The sequence below is a fragment of the Oryctolagus cuniculus genome, chromosome 15 (assembly GCF_964237555.1).
Source record: "Oryctolagus cuniculus chromosome 15, mOryCun1.1, whole genome shotgun sequence".
NCBI lineage: Eukaryota > Metazoa > Chordata > Mammalia > Lagomorpha > Leporidae > Oryctolagus > Oryctolagus cuniculus.
Genome location: NC_091446.1, coordinates 10468081 through 10493909, shown reverse-complemented (window position 1 = coordinate 10493909; position 25829 = coordinate 10468081). Strand labels below are relative to the sequence as shown.

Here is a 25829-nt window from a genome sequence, read left to right as displayed (position 1 = left end):
GACAGTTTTATCTGTAGACACACAGTGGGTGTCTTTTCATCCTGCTCTCTTAGAGTTTGTATCGCTAGTTCTATAACAGATAGCACTGATACAACTCTAGTAGTAGGGGAAGCAGGAAGGTAAGTGTGGTCTAAAAGCACCGTTTGTCAGTCTTGATCCAGGCTTCTCAATTAATTCCTGAAGAGGTACCAACCCACGTCTATCAATCAGGTTAAACTCCTGAACAAAGAAGATAAAGTGCTTAAAGGAGGTGTTGAGGTGGCAATTGTGACAACCTTTACTAGTAAAATAACAGCAGGAAAACTGGGATGAAGTTTCCTTAGAAGCTTAATAGATTTTAATAGAGAAGTATAGATGTGGGTGATTATTTTGTGAATCCAAATCGGACTTCTGATTTTGTTATCAGTGGCTTCTGTGCTCAGGCTCAACTCTGAGGCTGAAAACTGACTTTGAGAAATATGTTAGATTATCCTGAGATGCAGCCAGAACCAAGATGCTCCAGGCCAAATCATGGCCGACTGGACGTGTTCCCCGTGTGTCTCCTGGGTGCTGCTGAGTGGGCTGGACCGCCTGCTGCTGTGATGAGCCCAGCAATGTCTCCAGGGGAAGAGAACGAAATAGCAGAGGGGAAAGGAAAAAAAAAAAAAACCAGGCTCCAGGCCAAGTCCTTTCATGTGCAGTTTTTCATGTATTACCATTGGCCTTTGTACTTGGAGATTGGAATTACGAACATAAATGATGAAATTTTTAGGAAAGTTTCCCTAAAACTTTGATGGCCAAAGAGAAGAAAGCATCTCTAGCAGACATTTGAACTTTTCCGGTATGTATGCAGCAGTCACAACTATGAAATTCAAACATAGAAGTAGTCAAAGTAGGCTTTTGAATTACGACTTCAGCTTATTAAGTAGATAAAGCAAGTCAAGTCGACACTGCTGAAAACACATACATCACTCACAAGATGCAGGATGGCTGCCAGCACGCGTGATGAATGGCTCCCCTGCAGCAGAGCCTGGCGCTCCGAGGCTGGTTTGCAGCCCTGTCCTGTGACATTTCCATCAGTCAAGGGTGTAGGATGAGAAAGTTGTTACTTCGTAGCAATCCATTAATTTCTTCACTTGTCCATTCACTGCTGAGCCGGGCACTGGAGAGAGATGAGTAATGCGGGAGGCTCCGCCCTGGACAAGCTCGCAGTTAGTGGGGGAGATGGGGTGGATACCGGTCCCTGGAGCACAGCGCAGGAAATGCTGGAGATGGAACTCAAGAACAACTGGAGACAGAGAAAGGAGGTGAACCGGAAGACTTCCCACAGCAGGTGGCACTCACGGAGGTGCCATTGAGACAGTGATTGCCTGAGGACTCTTTGAAACTAATTGATAATAGAGTAAAAAGCTCTGTAGCTTAGTAGAAAAATCCTGGAAGAATTTAGAAGTTCTCTCTTCATTCTGCAAATGGGAAAATGACCTTGGAGGAGAAAATGACTTATCCAAGGTCATAATCCTTGGAATTTGCCATCATGGCCATCTGGGGACTGAACCATGTGATGGAAGATTCTTTCTCTCTCTGGCTCTCCCCTCCCCCTTCTCCTCCCCCTCTCCTCCCCCTCTGTCCTCCCCCTCCCTCTCTTCCCTCTCTTCTCTCTCCTCTCTCCTCTCTCAGTATCCACAGTCCCACTAAGGCTCCTCTCTCTACTTTGTGTTTAGCAATAAAAAAACTATCATTTTCCTTCTAACTTCTCTACTACCTTATATACTTTTTTTGTTTAATTTGGTGTGTGTATAAGGAAAAAATCAATTGAATTCAGTAAGTCAACGTCTTGGAGAGAATAAAAGATGAACATATAAACATAGCTTTGAGTTTAAGATCAGCTTCTGTTGCTGCTGTAACACATTACGTAGACAAGGTGGCTTAAGACAATTCAACTGAAATCACTTTGTTACGGATTTGAGTAGTGGAAGTCAGTGTCACTCGGCTTAAGTCAAGGACTTGCTTACCTGCTGTGGCTCTGAGGGAGAATCCATCCAGCGTCTGGTGACTGCCGCACTGCATTCTCTGTCTCCATCCTCCCATCACCTTTTCCTCGCCTGTGCTCTGACTCTGCTCTCACCTGTCTACCACTGGGACACTTACAATGGCATCCGGGCCCCTCAGATAATCCAGGATCATCTCTTCATATCAAAGTGATTAATTCAAGCACACAAGCAGACACCTTCCAACTGAGCTCACACAGATTCCAGGGGCCTGCACGTTTCTTTGGCAGCTATTATAGACCGGCTGCAGGTTGCCTACATGGAAGAGGACATCACAATGGAGTGACGATTCCGCTCTATTAAACTTGAATGAAAGCTTCACCTCTGGGCTCCACATCTTCAGGGGTGGAGAGAATTTGGAGTCTGCTCAGAGGACAGTGAACAGGTTAGTTTAGAAAAAGGCAGTAGAAATGTGGAGACTTAGGCTGGCACCGCAGCTCACTAGGCTAATCCTCCACCTGCGGTGCCAGCACCCTGGGTTCTAGTCCCAATCAGGGCACTGGATTCTGTCCCAGTTGCTCCTCTTCCAGTCCAGCTCTCTGCTGTGGCCTGGGAGGGCAGTGGAGGATGGCCCAAGTGCTTGGGCCCTGCACCCCATGGGAAACCAGGAGAAGCACCTGGCTCCTAGTTTCTGATCAGCGTGGTGCGCTGGCCGCAGCATGCTGGCCGCAGTGGCCTTTGTGGGGGCGAACCAATGGAAAAGGAAGACCTTTCTCCCTGTCTGTCTCTCTCACTGTCCACTCTGCCTGTCAAAAAAAAAAAAAAAAAAGTGGAGACTTAATGTGAAGGATTGAGTCCTGAAGATGGCAGGATGGGGTCTGTGACTGGAGGTACCGAAGGCTGATGGACAGCAGTCGTGAATGGGGTTGGAGGGTGGCCAACCTTTCTGCCATTGCTAAACTGGCCTTGTGTGGTAGACCCCAGAGGAAAGCAGACTGGAGGAAATGACTCTGAGGTTCCTTCCATCCCCTGTTAACCCTTTGAAAGGATTTTTACCTATCAGGAACTTGGTCCCTTACCTTAGTCTGACTGGATGGAGACTGAGGATGCCATGGGGTTTATATCATTCCTAGGAGAGAATTGGGGCCATAATGGATTTGGGAGGAAAAAAATAACAGGAGCCAGCATTTTTCAAAAAGTATGTGGCCCTTTAAATAAAAGTAATCATTGAAGAAATGATTTGATATAAAAGTACTAAGTGTATTAGGAAGTGCTTCTGTACTAAAAATTGAGTGTTGGCAAAAATGATTTTTCTAGTGCGATAGAGGACTTTTAAAAATTTTTTTGAAAGGCAGAGTGGACAGTGAGAGAGAGACAGAGAGAAAGGTCTTCCTTTGCCGTTGGTTCACCCTCCAATGGCCGCTGCGGCCGGTGTGCTGCGCTGATCCGAAGCCAGGAGCCAGGTGCTTCTCCTGGTCTCCCATGGGGTGCAGGGCCCAAGCACTTGGACCATCCTCCACTGCACTCCCTGGCCATAGCAGAGAGCTGGCCTGGAAGAGGGGCAACTGGGACAGAATCTGGCACCCCGACCGGGACTAGACCCGGTGTGCAGGCGCCGCAGGCGGAGGATTAGCCTATTGAGCCGCGGCGCCAGCCACAATAGAGGACTTTTAAAGACTGCTTTTCTGAGACTACAGATAATTTTGTATAAAAACCATACCTAGGTAAACATTTGTTTAAAACTAGATGTAAACAACATTATAGGCATTCCCTTGTATGGGTGAGTTCCATATACATGGATTCAACCAACTGTGGATAGAAACTATTGGGGAAAAATCAAATCTTTAGTGAATTTTCCCTAAGTACACTCACCTTTTCTTGAGCACCCAGCTCAGGTTAAGAGTGCACCCCCAGAGACCCTCTACTCACTGTTCCCCAACAGTCATCTCTCTCCTGCATTTGCACATGATGTAAGTAGAACTGTGTACTTTGCACTCTCACTGTCTGGCTCCTCTTGAAAGTGTTGTGCATGAAATTTATGCATGTTGGTGGGGCTGTGGATTGTTCAGGCTCTCTGCTGAGCAGTCATCTATTGGTAAGCATACCACCACTGATTTATCCTACAAGGGGCTTTAGAAAGATTGTAGGAAAATGGAATGACAAGATAAGTTTATTTTGGTGAAAAAGTTTTGAAATCCATGCATAGATTTTTCATAAATCAGATTTCCCATAAACATTTTGGAGACCCCTCATGCTACTGATAGTCAACAGCAGTCTTGGGGCCAGCACATTATTAGCACAGCGGGTTAAGCCCTGCCCTGCAGCACTGGCATCCTGTACGAGTGCTGGTTAGTGTCCTGAATGCTCCACTTCCAATCTAGATGCCTGCTGATACACCTGGGAAAGCAGTGGAAGATGGCCCAGCGCCCCTGTATCCATGTGGGAGACCTGGAAGAAGCTCCTGGCTCCTGGCTTTGACCTCACCCAGGCTGAGTCATTGCAGCCATCTGGGGAGTGAATGAGCAAATGGAAGATCTATCTGTCTCTGTCTCTGTCTTGTCTTTTCTCTCTGTAACCCTCCTTTTCAAATAAATATTAAATTTTTTAAAAAAATATACAGCAAATTTTCTTATTCTGTTATTGATGGCTAGGTACTATTCATTCTACCCTTTAGGTAATTTGTAGTTGACAGTTTGATAGTACAAAAATGCTTCTATGAATATTCTTGCACATGTCTCTTAATGAACATTTGTTTCTTGTGTGTATGTACCTAGAAGTGAGCTTACTCCATAGTGTCTGACTACAGCAGTTTTAAGAGCTACTTTAGCCTGAGGTTCATGAGGGCATTAATAAGCACTCATTGCAGCACTAAATGTAAAGGTAGTGAAGACAAGAAGTACACTAGAAGAGCAGAGGTATTTTCTCCTTTCTTACTGCACAGTGCTTTCACCCCTTCTGCTACTGATTTCTGAGCATTTAACCACGAGGCCTGGCATTTCATTATCTTGTTTATCCTCACAGCAACCCCAGATGAGAAGATGGAGGTTGCAATGGATGGGGCCAGATTCAGACGTGGCTCTGTAGTCTTAAATATGTGACATTTCCTTCAGCTCCTCCTATGCTACTTGAACACCTTGTGAGTCCAAGGTGTATGTGCACATGGGATTCCCTCTTTCTAGCACCCTCTACACATTCCTGTGTGTACATGTGAAAGTGAAATGGAACCCAGAGTAGGTTTAATTCTGTTATCCTTTCAGAATTTTTCAATTACATAGAATAATTACTGCTGTGATGTGACACCACTAGGCCTTTTCTTTCTGGTAATCAGTGTTTTTCTTTTTTTTTTATTATTTCTTTTTACAGGCAGAGTGGACAGTGAGAGAGAGAGACAGAGAAAGGTCTTCCTTTGCCATTGGTTCACCCTCCAATGGCCGCTGCGGCCGGCGCGCTGCGGCCAGCGCACCGCGCCTATCCGAAGGCAGGAGCCAGGAGCCAGGTGCTTATCCTGGTCTCCCATGGGGTGCAGGGCCTAAGCACTTGGGCCATCCTCCACTGCACTCCCGGGCCACAGCAGAGAGCTGGCCTGGAAGAGGGGCAACCGGGACAGAATCTGGCGCCCCAACCGGGACTAGAACCTGGTGTGCCGGCGCCGCTAGGTGGATGATTAGCCTATTGAGCTGTGGCGCTGGCCAAGTCTGTTTTTCTTTACATCCATTGTTCTTTAGGATGATGAGTGTTTAATTACTATGCCAATTTCATTGTTCAACAGAACTCTGGTGAAAGGACACCTTCACTGGAACTTTCAACCTGTTGACAAAATTTCCTTATGACATTTTGAGCTGGAAAATGAAAAACAATTACCTACCTAATAGAATTTATGGGAATGAGTACAAATATTTAATAACCTGTTTAATAATCTGGCCACTGAGGAGTTCTGAGGAGTCAGGTTAAAGTCACACTTTCCTTTATGCGGTAAAGTAGAATCATACTATTAGGCTTGTTTTCTTTTCTTCCCCCCGCCCCCCGAAACCTTTTATGTAAGGAATATGAACTTCTTGCTTTTCATAAATACAACCAACTTTAGGAATATAGTGATTCTTCTCACTGTACCCACCTCCTACCCACACTCCCATCCCTTTTCCTCCTCCCTCTCCTATTATCATCCTTATTTTTAATTTATTTTATCTTTTTTGTCTTTTACAGAGTTAGACAGTGAGAGAGAGAAACAGAGAGAAAGGTCTTCCTTCCATTGGTTCACTCCCAAGATGGCCGCTATGGCTGGCGCTGTGCTGATCCGAAGCCAGGAGCCAGGTGCTTCTTCCTGGTCTCCAATGTGGGCGTAGGTGCCCAAGCACTTGGGCCATCCTCCACTGCCCTCCTGGGCCACAGCAGAGAGCTGGACTGGAAGAGATTCAATCGGGACTAGAACCCAGCGCCCATATGGGATTCTTGTGCCACACACAGGCGGAGGATTAACCAAGTCAGACATGGCACCGGCCCCCTGTCCTTATTTTTTATTGAGATCTATTTTCAATGAACTGTATACATATATGATTAACTTTTACTAAATAGAGTTCAACAAATATTATGAAAAAGAAAAACCTGTTCTTCAACAGTTGAGATAAGGCTGTTTGAAGTCATTGCATCTTGAAGTGTTGATTTTGCTTCTATAGTTTACTTTTATGTGCTCTAATAGTTATCACATATCTGGGAGAACATATGGTATTTGTCCTTTTGGGCTGGCTTATGTCACTAAGTATGATGTTTTTGTTGCACCAATTTTGTTGCAAAAGACAGGATTTCATTTTTTAACCGCTGTTTAATATTCCATGGCATATATATCCCATAATTTCTTTATCCAGTCTTCAATTGATAGGCATTTGGGTTGATTCCATGACTTAGCTATTGTGAATTGAGCTGCAATAAACATGGGGATATAGATAACTCTTTCATACTCTGATTTCATTTCATTTGAGTAAATTCCCAGGAGTGGGATGGCTGGGTCACATGGTAGGTCTATATTCAGATTTCTGAGGTATCTCCATTCTGTCTTACATTCCCACCAACAGTGGATTATGGTAACTTTTCCCCCACATCCTTGACAGCATTTGTTATTTTTCTGTATGAAAGCCATTCTAATGGGGGTGAGGTAAAACCTCATCGTGGTTTTGATTTGCATTTCCCTGATGGCTAGTGATCCTGAGCATTTTTTCATGTGTCTGTTGGCCATTGGGATTTCCTCTTTTGAAAAATGCTTCTTTAAGTCCTTTGCCCAATTCTTTTTTTTTTTTTTTTTGACAGGTGGAGTGGAAAGTGAGAGAGAGAGACAGAGAGAACGGTCTTCCTTTTTCCGTTGGTTCACCCCCACAATGGCCACTGTGGCAGGCGTGCTGCGGCCAGCACACCGCGCTGATCTGAAGCCAGGAGCCAGGTGCTTCTCCTGGTCTCCCATGGGGTGCAGGGCCAAGGATTTGGGCCATCCTCCACTGCACTCCTGGGCCACAGCAGAGAGCTGGCCTGGAAGAGGAGTGACTGGGACAGAATCCGGCGCCCTGATTGGGACTAGAACCTTGTGTGCCAGCGCCGCAGGTGGAGGATTAGCTTATTGAGCCGCAGTGCCGGCTCTTTGCCCAATTCTTAACTAGGTTGTTTGTTTTGTTGTTTTTGAGTTTCTTGATCTCTTTATATATTCTGGTTATTAATCCTTTATCAGTTGCGTAGTTTGCAAATAATTTCTCCTATTTTGCCAATAGCCTTTCACTGTGCTGTTTCTTTTGCAGTGCAGAAGCTTCTCAGCTTGATGTAATCTTTATTTGTCAATTTTGGCTTTGATTTCCTGTGCCTCTGAAGTCCTTTCCAGGAACTTTTTGCCTACGCCAGTGTCTTGCAGGATTTCCCCAATGTTCTCTGACAATTTGATGGTATTGGGTCATAGATTTAGGTCTTCAATGAATTTTGATTGGATTTTTGTGTAAGGTGTAAGGTAGAGGGCTTGCTTCATACTTCTGCATGTGGAGATCCAGTTTTCCCAGCACCATTTGTTGGAGAGACTATCCTTGCTCCAGGGATTGATTTTTAGCTCCTTTGTTAAAGATAGATTGGTTGGGGGCTGGCGCTATGGCTCACTCTGTTAATCGTTTGCCTGTGGCACTGGCATCCCATATGGGCACCAGGTTCTGGTCCTGGTTGCTCCTCTTCCAGTCCAGCTCTCTGCTGTGGCCTGGGAGAGCAGTGGAGGATGGCCCAGGTGCTTGGGCCCCTGCATCCGCATGGGAGACCAAGAAGAGGTATGTGGCTCCTAGCTTTGGATCGGTGTAGTGCTGGCCTTAGTGGCCATTTTGGGGGAGAACCAACAGAAGGAAGATCTCTCTCTCTCTCTCTCTCTCTCTCTCTCTCTCTCACTGTTTATAACTCTACATGTCAAATAAATAAATAAAAAAAGAAGAAAAGATAGGTTGGTTGTAGATGTGAGAGTTCATTTCTTGTTTCTGTTCTGTTCCATTTGTCTATCCATCTGTTATTGTACCAGTACTAGACTGTTTTGATTATAACTGCTCTATAGTATGTCTTAAAACCTGGTATTGGGATGCCTCTGGCTTTGTTTTTGTTCCTTAAGATTGCTTTAGCTATTTTTTGTCTTGTGTGTTTCCATATGAATTTCAGCATCTTTTTTTCTAGATCTTAAAAGAATATCCTTACTATTTTGATTGGTATCACACTGAATCTGTAAAATGCTTTTAGTAGTATTGGCATTTTTATGATATTGATTCTTCCAATCCATGAACATGGAATATTTTTCCAATTTTTGTATCTTCTTCTATTTCTTTCATTAATGTTTTATAATTTTCATCATAGAGATCTTTGACATCTGTGGTTAAATTTATTGCAAGGTATTTGGTTTTTTTTAGAGCTATTGTGAATGTGATTGATCTTAGAAGTTTTTTCTCAGCCATGTTATTGTCTGTGTATACAATGGCTTTTGAATTTTGAGTGTTGATTTTATATTCTGCCTCTTAACCAAACTCTTTTATGAGTTCCAATAGTCTCTTAGTGGTGTCTTTTGGAGCCCCTATATTTAGAATCATGTCATCTGCAAATAGGGATATTTTGATTTCTTCCTTCCCAATTTGTATCCCATTGATTTCCTTTTCTTGCCCAATGGCTCTTCATAAAACTTCTAGGACTATATTGAATAGCAGTGGTTAGAGTGGCCATCCTTGTCTAGTTCCATATTTCAGTGGGAATGCTTCCAACTTTTACACATTCATTAAGATGCTGGCCGTTGGTTTGTCATAAGTTGCCTTGACTGTGTTGAGTAATGTTACTTCTATACCTAATTTGCTTTAAGTTTTCATCATGAAAGAGTGTTTTATTTTATCAAATGCTTTCTCTACATCTATTGAGATAATAATATGGTTTTTGTTCTTCAATTTGTTAATGTGATGTATCACATTAATTGATTTTCATTTGTTGATAAATCCCACTTGGTCCAGATGAATGATCTTTCTGATCATTCAGAAAGTATCATCAGTATTGAATTGGCTAGTATTTTGTTGAGGATTTTTGTGTCTGGGTTCATTATGGAAATGGGTCTGTAGTTCTATTTCTCTGTTATATCTTTTTCAGTTTTAGGAATTAAGGTGATACTGGCTTTCTAGAAGGAGTTTGGGAGGATCCTGGTCTTTCAATTATTTTGAATAGCTTGAGAAGACTTGGAGTTAGTTTTTCTTTAAATGTCTGGTATTATTCAGCAGTGAAGCCATCCTGTTCTGGGATTTTTACTGGGAGCGTCTTTATTACTGATTCAGTTTCTGTTTTGGTAACAAGTCTGTTTAGGTTTTCTATGTCTTCATGGCTCAATTTAGATAGATTTTATGTGTCCAGGAATCTATCCATTTCTTCTATGTTACCTGGTTTGTTGGCATAAAGCTCTTTGTAGTAATTTTTGGTGATTTTTTTATTTTGTGGTGTCTGTTTTTACATTTTCTTTTTCATCTCTGATTTTATTAATTTGGGTCTTCTCCCTCCCTTTTTTTTGGTTAGTTGGACCAATGGTGTGTCATTTTTTTTTTCAAAAAATCAGCTTCTTGTTTTGCTGGTCTTTTGTAATTTTTTTTTTGTTTCTGTTTTGTTTATTCTCTAATTTTAGTTATTTTTTTCTCCTACTAGTTTTGGTTTGGATTGCTGTTGTCTTTCTGTTCCTGAGATGCACTGATAGCTCATTTATGTGGTGCCTTTCCAATTTATTGATATAGGCTCCTATTGCCATAAAATTTCCTTCTAACACTGATTTTCTGTATCGCATAAATTTTCAATGTTGTATTGTCACCTTCATTCATTTCCAGAAATTTTTTGATTTCTCTTTTGATTTCTTCTATGAGCAATTGTTCATTCAAGAGCATGTTGTTTAATCTTCATGTGTTTACATGTTTTAGAGATTCTTGAGTTGTTGATTTCCAGATTCATTCCATTGTGGTCCGAGAAGATGCATGGTATGATTTTGATATATTTTTAATTTGCTGAGACTTGCTTTATGGACTAGCATGTGGTCTGTCTTAGAGAAAGTTCCAAGCACTGGTGAGAAAAATGTGTATTCTGCATCTGTGGGATTAAAAGTTCTATAGATATCTGTTAGGTCCATTTGGTCTATAGTGTCAATTAAGTCTGCAGTTTCCTTGCTGGTTTTCTGTGGGGAGCAACTCGGACTAGACTAAGTTACTGGAATTAAGACTTATTCTATGCATCTGCTCTCCCACAATATGGCGCTGGGAGAGGAGTAAACAACTTCTACACAGGTGCCTCCAGTTCGACCGGTAACCTGCAGGAGCTGATCCCGCTCCTGATTGGAGGAGAGCAGCGTACTCGGAGTGTGGGTAGCAGAGTTGGGATTGGTGGAAGAGGACTATAAAGGAGGAGAGAGACAACATGCACCAGGAACATCTATCTGAAGGAACATCTGAGCAGCCCCCGAGAGAGCCGGCCGGCGGTGTGCCGCTCCCCCACGGAAGTGGGGAAAGTGGCAGGGGGAACCGCCCTTCCACGGAGGTGGAAGGGTAGGTAGCCAACCCGGGAAGAACCAGCAGCAAACCCGGGAAGGGCCGAGCAGGCAAAAGAACAGCACAGGGTCCTGTGTCGTTCCTCCACGAAGACGGGGAGCGGCAGTTTTCTGTCTGGTTAATCTGTCCATTGCTGAAAGTGGAGTATGGAATCCCCCATTACTATTGTATTGGAGTCTATGTCTCCCTTTAGTTCCATTAACATTTCTTTTAAAAAGCCAGGTGCCCTTTAATTAGGTGCATATACATTTATAATTGTCACATTTTCCTGTTGAATTGGTCCTTTAATTATTACATAATGCCTTCTTTGTCTCTTTTAACAGTTTTTGTGTTAAAGTCTGTTTTGTCTAATATCAGCATGGCTACACCAGCTGTTTTTTGGTTTCTGTTAGCATGGAATATATTTTTCCATCCTTTCACTTTTGGTATGCACATATATTTGTTGGTGAGATGTATTTATTGTAGGCAGCAAATAGATGGGTTTTGGTTTTTAATCCATTTAGCCAGTCTGTGTCTTTTAACTGGAGAGTTAAGGCCATTTATATTCAAGGTAAGTATCAATAAGCAACATCTTTGTCCTGCCATTTTTCCATAAATATTCCTACTGTTTCCTTTGATTTCCTTTGCACTTTTTTTAAAAAAGGATTTATTTACTTATTAAATCAACAACAGGAGTCACTGTGCACTTGCTCCCCATGTAGGACCTCTGTCCTTAATGTGATATACTATGAGAATTAATGGTAAAACTAGTCTTCAAACAGTACTTTCTACTTTGTGTGTCTATGTGGGTGCAAACTGTTGAAATCTTTACTTAGTATAGAGCTGATCTTCTGTATATAAAGGTAATTAAAAATGAATCTTAATGAATAATGTGATGGGAGAGGGAGTAGGAGGTGGGATGTTTTGGGAATAGGAGGACGAGTATGAGGGGAAGAACCATTACAATCCAAAAGTTGTACTTATAAAATTTATATTTATTGAATAAAAGCTTTCTATAATTACATATATTTATTTGAAAAGTTGGAGAGAGGAGAGGTAGAGAGAGAGGTCTTCCATCCTCTGGTTCACTCCCCAAAGGGCAGCAACAGCCAGAGCTGCACCTATCTGAAGCCAGGAGCCAGGAACTTCTTCCAGGTTTCCCACATAGATGCAGGTACCCAAGGACTTTGGCCATCTTCTATTGCTGTCCCAGGCCATAGTAGAAAGCTGGATTAGAAGTGGAGCAGCTGGGACTGGGACCGGTGCCCATATGGGATGCCGGCACTGCAGGTGGTGGCTTTACCTGCTATGCCACAGTGCTGGTCCCTATTTTGAACATTTAATGGGAGATTTTCTGCCTACAGTTTCTTTCATAGTGATGACCATGTTTCTGTATTTCTGTGTGTATCACATCTTTAAGCATCTTTTGTGAGGCTGGATGAGTGATGACAGATTTTTTCAATTTCTGTGATGGAAGGTTTTTTATTTCGCCTTCATTGATAAATGACAGCTTTTCAGGGTACAGTATTCTTGGTTGACAGTTTTTTTTCTCTTAAGACTTGGGATATATCTCACTATTCTCTTTTAGCCTGTAGGGTTTCTGATAAGTCAGCTGTGAGTCCATTAAAGTAATCTGGCATTTCTCTCATGCATTTTTTAGAATCATTTCCTTATGTTTTACTATGGAGAGTTTGACTAGGATGTGTTGTGGTGAAAATCTTTTCTGGTCTTGTCTATTAGGATTAATATGTGTTTCTTGTACTTGGATGTCCCTTTCTTTCTCCAAATTAGGGAAGTTTTCTGTAGTTATTTCACTAAAAAGGCCTTTTAATCCATTCTCTCTTTCCATGCCACCAGGAACTCCTAAGCCCTGTATGTTAGGTTGTTTGATCGTATATCACAAATCTCCAGCACTGTTTTACAGTTTTCTTATTTCTTCTTCTTCTTCTTTTTTTTTTTTTTTTTTTTTGGTTTGACTAAAATTTCTGGAGTTTTGTCTTCTAACTTGAGTATTCTTTTCTTCTGCCTTGCCGAGTCTGTTCTTAAAGATTCCACGATATTTTTATTTGCTTGATTGAATTCATTTCCAATATTTCATTTTGATTTCTCTTTAAAATCTCAATTTCATGGGAAAAATTTCATTCATGTCATGTACAGATTTCTTTTTCCATGAATTTGCTTTTGATTGCTTCTAAGTAATCCTACAATCAGTTTTTTTTTTTAATTCTGTTTCTGGCATTTTGTTAATCTCTTCATCTTAACATTCTAGTATAGAAGTGTTACGTTCTTTTGGGGGCGTCATGTTGCCTTCCCTATTATTGTTTCTTGAATTGCTGTGTTTATTATTAGGCAATTGTGGTGATCCTTGTTTTTACTTTTATTTTTCCCCTGTGATGGCTTTTTTAAAAAGATTTATTTATGTATTTATTTGACAGGTAGAGTTACAGACAATAAGAGAGAGAGACAGAGAGAAAGGTCTTCCATCTGATGGTTCACCCCCAAAATGGCTGCAATGGCTGGAGCTATGCCGCTATGAAGCCAGGAGCCAGGTGCCTCTTCCTGGTCTCCCATGCAGGTGCAGGGGCCCAAGCACTTGGGCCATCCTCTACTGCTTTCCTGGGCCATGGCAGAGAGCTGGACTGGAAGAGGGGCAACTGGGACTAGAACCTGGTGCCCATATGGTATGCCAGCAGCGCAGGTGGAGGATTAAATTACTGCGCCACAGTGCCAGCCCTCCTTGTGATGGCTTTTATCTTTGGAGTATTCCTCTGTGACTTAGTGGAGTGTCCGATTTTTCGGTGGATACCCAGAGGCACGTGCTGGGTGTGGTCAGGGAGCTCTGATCAGTGCTCCAGTGTGAGGGTCTAAGGTGACAACCACGTTGGGCATGGTAAATCTCTCTCTCCTTTTTTTTTTTTAAACCAGAGGGGGAGGTTTGTTTAGCTCTGTTGGCATAGTCTCATGCTCACCTCCTCTCCTGCAAGGAGACCAATGCCTGGGCACTAGCCCTGGTGGGTACAGTTTTCATCTGTGCTGCCACGAGAACCACACAAAGGATCTGTGCAGTCCTGCCACGAGAACCACACAAAGGATCCGTGCAGTCCTCGGTGTGAACACAGATCCTGCAGAAATGAGCCTCACCAAGGATTCAGGAGCCCTGAGCATGTGGAGCCACCCACAGCAACTGCCCAAAATCCCAGCCACACCCTGCTCCCTTCCACACAGCCACTGTTTTCACAGTCCCAGCACAAAATACTCCCACAGTCACGAGCTCCCAGACCTCCGTCGATTCTCCCAGCCAGACTCAGGCATCGCCTCTCTGCTGATTGCTGGGCGCGTGGACACAAGCTGGAACAGCTGTCACATATGTCCAGATTGGTGCCCGCCTTCTCGGCTGGTTGCAGGATGCCAGGTGGTTGGGAGAGAAAGGCATGTCCCTCCTTTTTTCCCTCTAGGTTTGCAGGTACACTGTACCCCACAGGGCTCCAGGCTGGACTCCCACCGGGCTCTTTCTACAGCTTTATTGCCAGTGGCTTGGTCTACTGCATTCTGGTCTCACCTCACTCCAAAGCTGATGCTGAGGCTCGCAGGTGCTGGGGTCCTGTGTTGTGTGTGTCCACACCCTCTACGTAGTCCCACAGTTTCCTTCTCATCTGCAAGGAGTTTCCTCTGCCGTTTTCTCTCTGAGACGTCTCCTCTTTTTTGACACTGTCTTCCCCTAGACTAGAGCAGTAAGCTCCCTTCCTATTCCGCCATCTTTTAGGCTTGCTGTCCACTAGAAGTTAACCAGATTTAATAGGTGGTAATATTCTCCAGTATCTCCTATAGCATAATATTTTCTAGATGTTATTTGTAAATGAATTTTATCTTTAAAAGTAGTAAATGCTTCACAGAGAATCTTAGGTGAGTATGGCTCTGGGTGTGGTGTAATCTCATTATAGGAATTGTCTTGTGGGGAATGTCTTGTTTGGCAGATTCAGTTCAGCTTCCTGGCTAGCCAACAGTGAGTGCCTGCTGTAAACAAAGCTTTACGTTTGGAACCTTGAAGTCTAGAAGAGAAAGAAAAGATAGTACCTTCCCTTCAGCAACTTGCGTGCTGTTTGAGGAGACAGGTGTTGAGACACTGGAGGTCATAGGAGGCAGTGCTATGATGTTGGGGTCCAGGATGTAGTGGCTCTTCTGCCCCCAGAAAACAGCCTTTTCCAAGTAGAGGGTATCCCCAGATGTGAAGCTGAAGACAGGTAGTTTACTTAGAATGCGATCATAGGAACCCGGTGGGGGAGACAGCACAGAAAGTGGTCAATAGGGGCGTGCTATTAAGCAGGCTAACTCTGTGAACAGCTGAGACTCATTTCTGTTGGGTGATTCTGGGGAAGAGTGAAGGACAGCCCATGCTGTTGTCCTCACAGAACTCTGGACAGGATTATTTGCCAACTTCTGTTAGTCATTGGCTGAGGGCACTGGTGGGGAAGAGTGCAATTTCCCAGCTCACCTGATTGTTCTGAAGCAGCTAGAGAAAGACCTCAGGAGAGACTTCCAGTGCTGGCATTAGGACACCATTGTATTGATGTGCACAGGAAGGGGAGTGAGAAAGTGTATGGGAAGTGTACTGAGAGTTGCTAAGATAGATCTGGGCACTGCACAGTAGTCTTGGTTGATTGGCTCAAGTGTGCACCTGACTGAGGAAGACGTGACATTGGTGGGTTGAGAAAATGAAGTTCTCTAGAAACATGAATGTGTTTCTAGAGTTCCGGACAGTGGCCTGTCAGAGCAGGGGCTAGAGTGGGTGCCACAGGAGGACCAAAGGCTAGGGTAGGTGGAATGTGGGCAGAGGGAAGGGCCTTGCTGAGCTGATGGCCTGTGGAGAGAAACAGGAAGTGGAGGAGAGAGGGAGAGTTGGGAGTCCAGTGAATTTGTAGACCTGGAAGCCTTGAAACTCTAGTTGGTGGTCTGGGTTCCCCCTGTAACCCAGCTGTCCTTTACTTCCTGTCCTTGCTGGTGAGACTGTCAGGTGTCCCTTCTGTGCACATCCTTTCTACCTAACCTAGATCTTGAGGGATTTTCCTCCTTGCAACCAATCTCTAAGTAGGACCAAAGTCCTGTGGCTTGTGACACAAGAAGTGGACTAGAAGTGAAACTTGATCTGGGTCTTGGTGCCTGAAGAAGGGTTTTACAAAGAGAGAAGGTGGGGGAAACTGAGGTCACAACCAACAAAATGCCACCACAGGAATTGGGAGACATTTCCTAGGGAGAAAGGTGTGACTGGGATAGATTGGATGGGGAGGAGGTGAAGGAGAGGTGGAAGTCAAAGCTGAAGTTGCATGCCTGCTATCTGATGGGCAAAGGTGCCATTGGCAATAGAGCTGAGTCAGTTGTGCAGAGAGCATATAGGGAAGAAGCTACTCTGTTTGATTTTTGCTAGATGTATTGATTTCTTTTTTAAAAAATATTTATTTATTTTAGAGGTGGAGTTACAGATGGAGTTGGAGAGATAGAAGGGTCTTCCATTTGCTGGTTCACTCTCCAAATGGCTGCAATGGCCAAAGCTGGGCCGATCTGAAGCCAGGAGCTTCTTCCAGGTCTCCCACATGGATGCAGGGACCCAAGGACTTGGGCCATCTTCCATTGCTTTCTCAGGCCATAGCAGAGAGCTGGACTGGAAATAGAGTAGCTGGAACTCCAACCGGTGCCAATATGGGATGTCAGGACTGCAGGCAGCAGGTTTACCTGCTATGCCACAGTGCTGGCCCCAGATGAATTGATTTCTGATCATGAACTGATCACTCTTATTGGTTACAAACAATATCAGGGACATTGATTTTAATCAAGGGAATAGATAGACTAATAATATGAAGAAACATTCCATTTCCATCTTGAAGTGGAAATCAAACAAATAAATTAGATGTTTAATGCTTTCTTAGGTTTGCAGTGTTACAATACACATCCATCAGCACTTTATCTCACAGTTGTCTGGTTTGGATCTCTCAGGAACTTTCTTCTTTTTTTTCATCAAAGTTTCATGCACCATTATTTGAAAGAGGTTAGTTGGAAAAGAATGGATCCTTTGGGGCATTGAGGGGTCTCTTCCCACCATGAGCCAGCTGTTTCCTGGGTGTAAGTGGGGCTTTGGTATGGGCTTTTGAAAACTGTCTGAGTGCTTGAGTATTCTCATAAATCATCATGTAGCAGTAAATAGTCTGAAAACAAAAGAGTCTCTACTTTCTAAAAACCAAGGGCCAATTTGTTTTCAGGAGGCTGAAGTCCAAGGGCACATTATGTGGGGCAGAGAGCCCTGAGTTAGGAATCCAAAGTCTCGACTTTGGTCCTGGTTTTCCACTGTCCAGCCTCCCTGATTCAGGCAAGATAGTTATGCTCTGCGTGCTCCACCTTTTGGTGGTGGGGAGGCCACACAAAGCTGTGAGCTGGATTTCTGGTGTACTTCCTAGCTTTCAGGTATGATAGTTTTGTGATTCTAACATTTTACTTAGCCATCAAAACCTTACCTAGGAGAAGCTGAGGGCTGGGTAGATGTGAGATGCAAGGTGTTTTGTACACATACCAAGGCAGGAGAAAAAAGAGCAACATAGAATGACAGAGCCCTTTCGTTCTTCCGTGAGTTAATGGTGCAGCCAAATTACAATGTCTGTATCTATCTAGAAATAAATATGTTCACTGGCCAAGCAGTTAATGGGTCTGAAACAAATTTTCAAAACTGTGCACACTAGAAGCACTTTATTCCTGAGGACATGGCGAGGTGCCCATTATGAAACAGGGATGGCGGGATTATTACTGTTAGGAAATCCATCAGGAGGCTTCATTTTCAGACACTATGCTTACAAGGCTGTCAGCAAATTGCTCAGATTTCAGATGTTGCGTATGAAACAGTCTGCTGTGATGCCATTTCTTTCCTATTTTTCAATCATGTGGTCCCTGGATGGTGAACTTCTCCCAAGGAAAGTCCAGATATGCTGATCACACACCTAGCTTGGATGATACGAAGATGACATGAAATGGTTAAAGGTAAAAGCATCGGTTGTGCATACAACTGATCGGTTAACACGAAGAAAGCCTGAAAATTCTTTGTTGCTGAGATTATATATAATTTGAAATCTCATTTCTTACCAAAGGCCAAGGATCTAGAAAAATGAAACTCTTTTCAGAGAGGAGCTGATTTTGATGAGACACATGCATTTTGCAAAGCTCCCGTGAGCAGGATCAGTAGTCATTGAGATCCTTGTGGTGCTGATTGAAATGGGGATGTAAAATTCAGAGAAATTTCATCTTATGATGACTGTGCACTTAAAGTCTGAACTCTGAGCAACGGAAGTAGGAGAGTCAGAGTGTCCCTGAGGCTCCTGTGAAAAGCCTCACTATGTAGAAGGGAGCACTGGGAGGACAGACCTACAGGAGGATGGGGAGAATTGTCAATTTGTTGAACTAATCTCATAGTTCCAGTCTCAGACACACTGGCTCTGAGTTTCCTCTGGTATTTACTTGTCTCTCTTTTCTTTAAAGGTTTATGCAGTTATTTTGAAAGTCAGAGAGAGGGAGAGATCACTCCCCAGGTGACTGCAGCAGCCAGCACTAGGCCAGGTAGAAGCCAGGCGCTTCATCCGGGTCTCCTACATATGTGGCAGGGAAATAAACACTGGACATTTTCTGTTGCTTTTCCCAGGCCATTATCAGGGAGCTGAATGGGAAGAGGAGGAGCCATAACTCTAACTAGTGCCCATATAGGAAGCTGGTGTCACTCTTACCCACAACATCATCCCCATTCCTCTGATATTTCTGAAGAAAGATGGCCAGGAGCTATCAGCTAGCCACTGACCTTTGGAGGGGCATGTCCAGTGGAGTAGTAGGGGGCAGAGGTTTTCAAGCATTTACTCTGGACCAAACCCATATTGTCTCTATTTCTCAGTAAAGGAGCTTGAGGCTTACGGAGTTTAAACAGCTTACCCCGATTATATAATGAGGAAGGAGGCCAACACGCCTGTGTTTTTAAAAAAGCTTTTTGTAAACTTTACTGTAGACTGTTTCAAGCCCATGCAGAAGTAGAGAACAACAGTGTTAAGATCTGTGGAGCTTCAATGTTATGGGTTATCTTGTCGCATCTATTTCAGCTACTGTAAGTGAAAATCATTTTATCTGTAAATATTTCAAAGGCTTTGAAAAAAACCAAAGCCATCATCATACCTCCCCAGATTAATGGTACTTTCTTATCAGCAAATGTCCACTGTGAAGTTTCCCCACTGTCTCATACTTTAAAAAAATCCTTGTTGAAATCAGGGTCTAATAAGGTCTACAAACTGCAATAAACTGCGATGTCTCTTATCACGATTGATCCACACTTCCCCAGTTGCAAGTTACCTGTTGAGGAAACACATGAAAATTTCCTTCTCTACTTCTCTTATTATTTTCCCCCTTAGAGAGTTATTTTCAAGTGTTTACTGTTTAGACTTTATGATGTTCATTTAGAGAAATGAACACACACATATGAACTATGTATATTTCACAGGCATGTATGCATGTCTTGGTGATCTTTGTATGCTTGGTGGACATAGATCCAGCTAGTCCTAGTGGCTCAATGGTAATGCCATGAGTTGTATTCCTGCACTACAGTTATCCTATTGATACAAATTTAAATACTATTTTCCCTGACCTTGACTGTGGAATGTAGTTTAGAAAGTAAGGTTTGAAATCTCTGTTCTGTTGTCATGGACAGAATAGAAATAATTGCTAGCATTTGTAGAGTGCTTTATTCTTTATTAAACACTTTCATGACTCTTCCTGTTTAATCATCTTGTCAAACATATGACTTAGGAATTAAAAGTATTGCTCTTACTGTTTGCAAAGTAAGCTTGGCCTGAGAATGAAAATTCCAGTCAGAACTGTTACTCCTATCTATTTTTAAACACTTGTCTACCCAACTAGTAGTGGCAATATCATCACAGTTCCATGGGCAGGAATCTTCTGTGAGAAAGACTGCCTGCCACCCCAGCACCCGTGGGACAATGTGTCAGGCTGTGATTGTTCAAACCAGCACCAATGGGGCAAAGGCTGGCTGGTTTGTCAAGAGCCAAGGAAGGAGGCAGAGTTTTCTTGGGAAATATAAAGTCACATGGAGTTTAATTGGGTCAGAGGCTGAAGCTAGATAAGCTGAGGCTGACCCTGCCTCTCTTACCTTTCTACAGAGCTACCCTTTCCACACCTACCCGCAGGGTTTCTGGTGCTATGGTTACCCGAGAGTCCCTGCCACATGCAGGAAAGAATGAGAGAAGTTGACTTAAATCAGGGAGCATTCTTAATGGTGTCACACGAATAGAATAAGTCTTTTCAACCATATGAGATTGCCAAAACATGTCCATTGTTTTTTACTCAAAATGCCTATTTGTTTAAGAACATTCCTCCTTAGAAATAGTTATTTCGGGACTGGTGCTGTGGTGTAGCAGGTTAAGCCTTCACCTGCAAGTGCTGGCATCCCATATGGGTGCTGGTTCGAGTCCTGGCTGCTCCACTTCCTATCCAGTTCTCTGCTATGGCCTGGGAATGCAGTGAAAGATGGCCCAAGTGCTTGGGCCCCTGCACCAATGTGGGAGACCTGGAAAAAGTTCCTGGCTCCTGGCTTCGATCAGCCTAGCTCCGGCCAGTGGACCAGCAGATGGAAGACCTCTCTTGTTCTCTCTCTATGTCTATAGCTCTGCCTCTTAAATAAATAAATAAATCTTTTCTTTTTAAAAGAAATAGTTATTTCTAGGTTCAAGTGACAACTAGGATGTCCACTTGGCCCAGGGCTACTTGCATTAATCAAAGATTCATTGCCTGGGACAGAAACAGCCTTTCCCCTCCATGCAGCTGGCCTCCGTCTCCCTGGGCTTCAGGTCCAAGTTTCAGCCGACTCGTCTGAGAAAAGGTTACATCTCTGTTGAACATGTACAGACTTGCTTCATTGCCATTGTCCCCCAAACAATGCAGTATACCAGTGACTTGTACAGCATTTATACCATATTAGGTATTAAGATTAATCCAGAGGTAATGTAAAGCATATAGAAGAATGTGTATAGGTCTTACGCAAACATCACACCATTTTGTTTAAGGAGCTTCAGTATCTTCAGCTTTTGGTGTCCATGGGGGTCCTGGAATCAGCCTCCCACAGATACCAAGGGGGAGCTGTGTTCAGTCAACACTCAACACTCTGGTACCAAAATACATGAGCTTCTCCGGTATCAGCCAGTTCTCCAGCAGTAGCTGGGTGAGCCACAATGTAACTCAGTTCTGTTACCACCTACCTAGAGACAGCATCAGATCCCACAGGTTGAGTGCTCACCCCCACAAGTCTGCCCCCTGCCCTCACTTCAGATGCCAATCCCAAGTTCAGGGATTGTGCTTTCAACTGACTGGTTACACATAGAAAGCTCCCATGCCCCCTCTTTAGGTTCAGTTAGTGTTAGAATGGCTCAGGGAGGTCAAGGAGACACATTACTTACATTTGCCCATTTATTACCAAAGGGAAGTAGTTCAGGAACAGTGTGGTGAAAGAGGTGCATGGTGTGAGGTGTGGGGGAGGGGCGTGGCGCTTCAGTGTCTCCAGGGCCACCCTCCCAGCACCTCCCTCAAGAAGCTCTTGAGTTTTAACAGGGCTTCATCATGCAGGCATGACTGATGACTGGCTCAGCCTGCAGCCTCTTTCCTCTTCCTGGAGGCTAGGGGCAGGGCTGAGAGCTCCAAGCTTCCGATTACGGCTTGTTCTTCTTGGTGACCAGTCCCCAACCTAGATTCTGCCAGGAGTCATGCCTCATTAGGACAAAAGATGCTCCTGTCATCCCGAAAATCCCAGATGGATCAGGAGCTCAGAGCCAGGAACTGGGGATGTAGACCTACATATATTCGACATAAATCATAACATCGCATCTAGTACATAAGAGACTAACTACATAAAACTGAGTTGCCACCATTATTTTCTGGAGTTAAATACTAATTTTGAAATGCTAGAGATGGACACAAACACTTGCATGGTTTATTCTTTCTGTTATCAAGGTCCTTCTGGGGGCGGAAACCGATTCAGCCATCCTCTGAGAAGTGGGGACGGCAGCACCTACCTCGTAGTCCAGAGCCCATGTGCAGAGGCAGCCCACAGGGGGACTCAGTCCTCACTAGTTACTACTAGCTCATGGAAATTAGTGTCCAGGGCCAGCATTGTGGCACAGCAGGTTAAGATGCCACTTGAATGCAAGCATCCCATATGAATGCCAGGTCCTGGTTGCTCTGCTCCCCATCCAGCTCCCTGCTAATGTGCCTGGGAAAGCAGCAGAGGATGGCCCAAGTGCCTGGGCCCCTGCATCCAGACGGGAGGCCTGGATCCTGGCTTCAGCCTAGCCTGGTCCCAGTGGCCATCTGGGGAGTGAACCAATGGGTAGAGGATTTCTTTCTCCATCTTTCTCTTTCGTTCTCTCTCTAACTCTGACTTAAAAATAAAATCTTAAAAAGAAAAAAAGTTAGTGCCCAGAGAAAATACTTGAGGCCCCATTTTAAAAGCAAAAAGTATTTGGTGATAAAAAAATAATAAACCTGATACTAAACAATTTTGTGACAAAGGTCTTGTGGCTCCAGAAGGTGTCATGGAACAAGACGAAGGAGCCAAGAGCAGTGAGAGCAGAACCTGTGTGGCCATCGGGGTTTTTCTGCTGTCTAATCTGATTCAGATAATAGACCTGTCTTCATCTCCCAGGGTCACTGCCAGTCTTCAGGCCAAGTATGTGGGACAGAGTGACCTCTCATGTATGGTCAGCCCTGTCCCTGACCTCCACAACCAGGCAGACACGGGATCTTTCTTCTTGAGCTCTGAGGCTTAGCACATTCTCCCTTCCAGGACTGTCATTAATGTGTTACTAATGGAAAAATAGAGTTTAAATCTGAATTGCCAATTAAAACACCCTGCTGTAAAGGAAATAATTTAAATCAAACTCCCTCGACAGTTGAGAGTAATACAAGTGCATTTTAAAAATCCTTCAAATAGATGAGATTCTTGAAAGATGATAGAAGCTTGCTAAGTATGCAAGTATTATCTGCAGACTTTTCTTGAGCCATGATTAAAAATGTTTCAAAATTATATGAATGTTGAAGCTTGAAGTTGTCCAAGAGGTCAGAAGTGATTGATGTAGAAATGGAACATATGAGGGGATTTCAAAGGGTTCACAGAAAATGGAATCAAAACATTTATTTTGGTGCAAAACTTTTTGGAAGTAATGCATTTAGGGGGAGTCTTTAAAAGGCTCTTGGAAAAAATGGACATCAAAAGATAATATGCATGGATTACAAAATGATTTTACACCAAAATAAGCATCTCTTATTCTGTTTTCCCAAAGATTTTTTTTTCAAGATTTATTTTTGTTCATTTGAAAGGCAGAGTTAGTGATGGTAGTGGTGGGAGAAAGATCTTTCATTTGCTCCTTGACTCCCCAAATGGCTGCCATATCCTTGGGTCAGGCTGAAGCTAGGAGCCAGGAGCTTCATCCGGGTCTCCCATGTGGGTGCAGGGGCTCAAGCATTGGGCCACCTCCCAGTGATTTTCCCAGGCACATTAGCAGGGAGCTGAATCAGAAGTGGAGCAGCCAGGACTCGAACCAGCACCCATATGGGATGCTGGCATTGCAGGCAGCAGCTTAACCTGCTACGCCACAACACTGGCCCCTCCTAGCATGTGTTGAGATCCCCTTACACATAAGATCACATTTATGTCTCAGCAGTCTTGCAGGTGGGACAGGAAAATCCAGCAGCCTGTTGTGCTCCCTGACTCTGCTCCCCAGGCTCTGGGGTTTAAAGAGATGGTTTTCTCCTTCTGTGGGCTCAGTCAGTCTCTGGCTTCTGTCTGTGGAGTGGAGTGACTTCCCCGCCTCCCTCCCTTCCCCTTCCAAGCTATCATCTACACTCAAGTCAGAGTGACTTTCTGTAACACGGTTTTGATCACATCATTCCCTGATAATGTGGCTCCCCGGTGCCTACTCAATAAGCCCTGAAGCCTTAATATCTGAATCCATGACTTTCATCCTCTTGCAGAACAGAGATGTGGTTGAAGAGCCTTGTTGATGGAACGAGACTGCCTGAGTTAATCCAACGAAGTGCTGGGAGCTGTGGCTGGCATGCAGAGAAGGCACAGTGTAATTCAGCAGTGCCGATCATTCGGCTCTGGGCTGTCTTCCAGCCTCATCGTGCCTTTGATCCCGCCTACGTAATCCATCCATCATCATCTTTATTAGCACTCCCTTGTGACAACCCATGGAGCTGGGTTCTTTGATTAACCCCATTTACAGTGAGCTGTGGATTAATTCCACATTGGAATCACTTGGGGTGCTTTTTGAAATACTGCTGCCTGGACTCTGTGCCTAGAATTTCTGAGATAATTGGCTTGGATTGAGACCCAAGCATTGGTTTTGGTTTTTTAATCTGGGGTGATGCTAACATGCAGGTGGAGTTGCGCAACAGTGAGCTCAGAGATTTGCCCAAGCTCTCAGAGGTGCTAGAATGAACCCTCTAGCTGTGTGCTTTTCTGCTGGGCTCCATGTCATCCTGCCTATGCAAGACTAATTCAGATTCTGTGTCTTTGAGGCCCTATTCCGCTCATCCAATGGGAAGCCCATTCTCTTACCTCTTTACCTAATGAGAATTTTCCTTTTTCAAATCTTGGCTCATAAATGGTCTCCTTCTCGGAGACATTCCTAAGACATTCCAATAGACATTGCAATAGACATTCCTAAGTCTGGGATGCTGCTGTCTACTCCTGGGCACACAGAGCATTGCCCTGTCATCTGTTTGCTAGTCCGGCCCTCCCAGCCTGGAGATCCTTGAAGACAGACCAGTCTCAGGCCTCTGGGGCACCAGCTTGTTGACTGGCAGCATAGATATCAGAGTTTTTGGTGAGTGAATGGATGAGACTGCATGCCAGTTCTGTCAGGTTCCTTCCATGGAGGAACAGGATACCTGTTCAGACTCCCTAACTCCCTATTTTTTTCTAAGTTAAGAGAAATTTCTCTACTGCTTTGGCTTGAAGGTGGTTTGTCCTCCCCCTCCCCCGCCCCAAACCTCATGTTAAGCTTGGTCCTAGTGTAACAGTGTTGAGAAGAGGTGAGAAATAAGAGGCATTTGGGTCTCGAGAGATCTGCCTTCAGGAAATGATGAATGCCTTTCTCTTTGGGTTGGGTTAGTTCTTCTGGGAGTCAGTTCTTGCTCTTACAGAACTGGATTAGTTACTGAGAGAGTGGATCGTTATAAGGTGAGGGCACCCCTCCTGTTTTATCTCTTCTGCACTCACCTGCCTGTCCTTCCACGTGTTATGATGCGGCACTAGCCCTCAGCAGACACAGCTGTCCAATCTCTGACTTCCAGCCTGCAGAATCACAAGTCAAACAGAGTGTTTTAGTCTTAGGTATTCTGTTCTAGCAACAGAAAATGGCCAAAACCATGCTTTTCCCTTGTAAATAACGGACCCCGTGAGCTTTCCTCACTTTGTTGGAATATTGGATAATATCAGATGTATTTTTCCTCTGATTGAAAACATTCAGTGTCAAGGCCTTAAATGTGGTTTAAGGAAATGAGTCTCAGGCTCCACTTTTACTTTGGGTCTTTGGAGAGAGGGTGGGCACTATAAATGCAGCTTTTACTGTCATTAAAGAGAAAGTTGAGGGGCCAACGCTGTGGTATAGCAGATGGAACTGCTGCCTGCAATGCCAGCATCCATATGGGCACTGGAGATTGTGTTGGCATCTTTATATGTACTCTCTGGAGTTAGTTGTGTATCGCTTAATGACAGAGATACGTTATAATAAGTGCATTA

General features: G+C 43.8%; 1 long non-coding RNA gene across 1 annotated transcript in view; it reads left to right on the top strand.

Annotated features, from left to right (window-relative positions):
• Positions 1 to 1731: 1731 nt before the first annotated feature.
• The window catches only part of LOC127484172 (uncharacterized), a 57987-nt gene continuing 33889 nt past the window's right edge, over positions 1732 to 25829 (top strand). Inside the window, exon 1 of the long non-coding RNA XR_011382712.1 lies at positions 1732 to 2412. This is a non-coding gene — a long non-coding RNA (uncharacterized lncRNA). The remainder of the gene's footprint in view (positions 2413 to 25829) is intronic.